Source organism: Callorhinus ursinus, unplaced genomic scaffold, assembly GCF_003265705.2.
Source record: "Callorhinus ursinus isolate GAN/ISIS: 27379988/994484 unplaced genomic scaffold, GSC_fseal_2.0 scaffold1, whole genome shotgun sequence".
Lineage (NCBI taxonomy): Eukaryota > Metazoa > Chordata > Mammalia > Carnivora > Otariidae > Callorhinus > Callorhinus ursinus.
The window spans coordinates 91,616,746-91,620,354 of NW_027397063.1; positions in this window are offsets into that span (position 1 = coordinate 91,616,746).

Consider the following 3,609-nt stretch of genomic DNA (forward strand, 5'->3'; position numbering starts at 1 on the left):
AAACAACCAGATTTTTTGGTTTCATTATTTTCTTTATTGTTTCCCATTTTCAATTTATTTGATTTCTGCTCTTTCATTGTTACTTTTCAGGAGAGAAGGTGACTTACCTTAGACTTAAATTTATCTTCTTTATCTAGTTTGTAAAGGTGTGAGTTTAGATCATTTATTTTATACCTTCCTTATATTCCAATATAGGCATTTAATGTTCTAAATTTCCATTTAAGCACTGCTTTTGCATATCCCACAAATTTTGATCAGTTGTATTTCCATTTTTATTTCAAAATATTTTAAAATTTCTTTTGAAATTTCTTCACTGATCCCTGTGTTTAGACATGTTTTGGTTTTGGTTTTGTTTTTAGAAGTGTGTTGTTTAGTCTCAAAATATTTGGGGATTTCCCAGCTATCTCTCTGTTATTGATTTATTTTTTCCAATTAAAAATGTTACCTTTATCATTATTTTCACTTTAATCATCCCTCTATGTATACAGCTACCCTCGAACAACATGAATTTGAACTCCAAGGGTCCACTTATACACAGGTTTCTTTTGATAAATACAGTACTCTAAATGTATTTTGTCTTCCTTCTTTTCTTCTCTTTTTTTAAAAAAGATTTTATGTATTTGACAGAGATAGAGAGCACAAGCAGGGGGAGTGGTAGGAAGAGGGAGAAGCAGGCCCTGTGCTCAGCAGGGAGCCTGATGCTGCAGGGCTGGATACCAGGATCCAGGGATCATGACCTGAGCTGAAGGCAGACACTTAACCAACTGCTTAACCAACTGAGCCAACCAGGTACCCCTCTTCCTTATTTTCTTCATAATATTTTCTTTTCTCTAGCTTCTTTATTTTAAGAATACAGCAAATAATATATTTAACATACAAAATATATGTTAATCAACTCTTTTTGTTACCAGTAAGGATTCTGGGCAACAGTAGGCTATTAGCAGTTAAGTTTTGGGGGAGTCCAAAGTTATACTTAAATTTTTGACTGCACAAGGGGCTGGCATTGTTCAAGGGTCAATTGGATTAATTATCAAGCACTTCAGGGAAGTTTATTTTCACTTTTTCAGGTGACTGCAGAAAGTTTCCTATTGCTTATGGTTCTCCATGTTTCCTCTTCCTTCCCTATCTCCCACCCCAATTTTTCCCTCCTGCTTTAACAGTATGTAAGCTTAGCTATAGGAAATACTGGGAATACTGTTCTTCTGGCAGATTTCCTAGAATAAAAATGGCAGTATTTGCAACTCCTCAAACAAGATGTAAATCATGTTTAAAATCCTTTGCAAAAACATGAAAAAGTTTATTTTGGGCCCCTACATAGCCTCCCTTTATGTGATCCTTTTTCTTTCAACTTTAATTCCTTTTTTTGTCTGATTTCTGTAACTTTGTATTAGTTAAGGTATGTTTTATGACTCAGAATGTGTTATATCTTGGTGAATGTTTGATGTGAGCTTGAAAAGCATGTGTATTCCACTGTTGGAGGATGGAGCATTCTATAAATGTCAATTAGATCAAGATGATTGGTAGTTCTATTAAGGTCAACTATATCTTTATTGATTTTCGTCTTGCTTGAACTATTGGAAAGAACAGTGTTAAAGTCTCCTACTCTAATAGGATTTGTTTGTCCTTCTTGCAAGTCTATCAGTTTGGTCTCAACTATTTTGACACTGTTGTTAGGTTTGTGCATATTTAGGATTGTTACGTGTTACAGAATTGACCCTTTGTGATTATGTCTCTTTTTCTATTTAATTAATGACACAATGTCACATTAGTTTAAGATGTACAACATAGTGATTTGTACGGCTCCTTTATATGTGATAAGTTTTCCTATTCTGAAGTGTTCTCTGTTTGAAATAATAGAGCTACTAAAGCTGTCTTTCAATTAGTGTAAGCATAATACATCTTTCCCTACCATTTTCCTTTTGATCTGACTAAATTTTTATGTTTAAAATGGTTTTCACATATAAAGCATATAGTTGTGTCTTTTTCTTCTGCTTTTTTTTTTTAATTCACAGAATTAGAGGAGGGTAAACTATAAACTGCAAGTACAGAGAAATATTTGGAGATATTTTGCCACAAAGGAGAACAAAGAAATGTGGTAGCATATACCAGGAAATGGGCTGAAAATCATTTACTAGGACTTTTTGACAAGATGAATAACAGAATATGTGTCAAGATTGTGTAAATTATTCTGGGGTTAAAAAAAAAACAGTGTCACTATCTCTGTGATTTAATCCAGCTAGTATATATCTCATGTTCATGCAATGTGTGCTTTGATTTTCATTTTTCTAGAGTCACTGAGGTTCAGAATATCAAAACCATCAGCCTTTTTTTATAGCTCCATATCAACAAAGCAGTTTAGGTATTGCTACAGCAGGTGAAGAGAGCATAATAAATCATTCACTGCTTCTCATCATTAGGGACAATTCAGTCACTTCTTAAAGAGGTTGTACAGAAAGCAAATAGGCCAATGAATAAATGGTCACATCATTAGCCATTAGAGAAATCAAATTAAAATTATGATGAGAGCTCATTAGATACAACTGCATTAGTCAGATGGGCTGCCATAACAAAACACTACAGAGTAAGTAGTTTAAACAACATAAATTTATATTCTTACCATTGTAGAGGCTAGAAGTCCCAGATCAAGGTGCTGGCTGATTTGGGTTCTAGTGAGGACTCTCTTCCTGGCTTGCGGATGCTGCATTCTCACCTCACCCTTACATGGCCTTTCTTATGTGTGCTCATGGAGAAAGACATTTCTGTTGTCTTTTCTTATAAGGGCACCAATTCTATCTGGACAAAGGCCCTACACTTATGACTTCATTTAACCTTATTACTTCCTTAAAGGTCCCATCTCCAAATATAGTCACATTGGGAATTAGGGCTTCAACATATGAATTTTGAGAGAAGAAAATCAGTCCAAAACAACTAGTATGATGGATAAAATAAAAATACAGATAATACCCAGGTGTTAATAAAGATACAAAGCATCTGGAATTCTCAAATATTGCTGACTGAATGCAAAATGTTAGTCAGTCTGGAAAACATTTTGGTGGTATCAAATAAACATACATTTACCATATGACTTAGATATCCAATTCTTAAGTTTTAACCCTCAAGAAATGAAAACTTCTATTCATTTAAAAAATCTGTAGGAACATATTCATAAGGGTTCTATTCATAATCACCCCAAACTTGAAACAACCTAAATGTTGGGTTATTTGGTGAGTGAATAAGCAAATTGTAGTATATTATCCAAAGGAATATTGCTGAGATGGTTAATTTTATGTGCCAATTTGACTGTATTATAAGGTACTCAGATATTTGGCTAAAGATTATTTCTGGGTACATCTATAAGAGTATTTCCAGATGAGAGATTAGCATTTGAATTGGTGGACTAAGTAAAGCATATATTGCTTTCCCCAATGTGAGCAGGCATAATTTAATCCCTTGAGGGATTATAATATGATTTGATATGATTTTCCTATTAATTCTGTTTCTCTGAAGAACCCTGACTAGTACAACTACTCAATAATAATAATAATAATAAATGTATATATTTCAAAGGTTTTATATACATATCAAGTGACCTGCTTGGTGATTCTATTT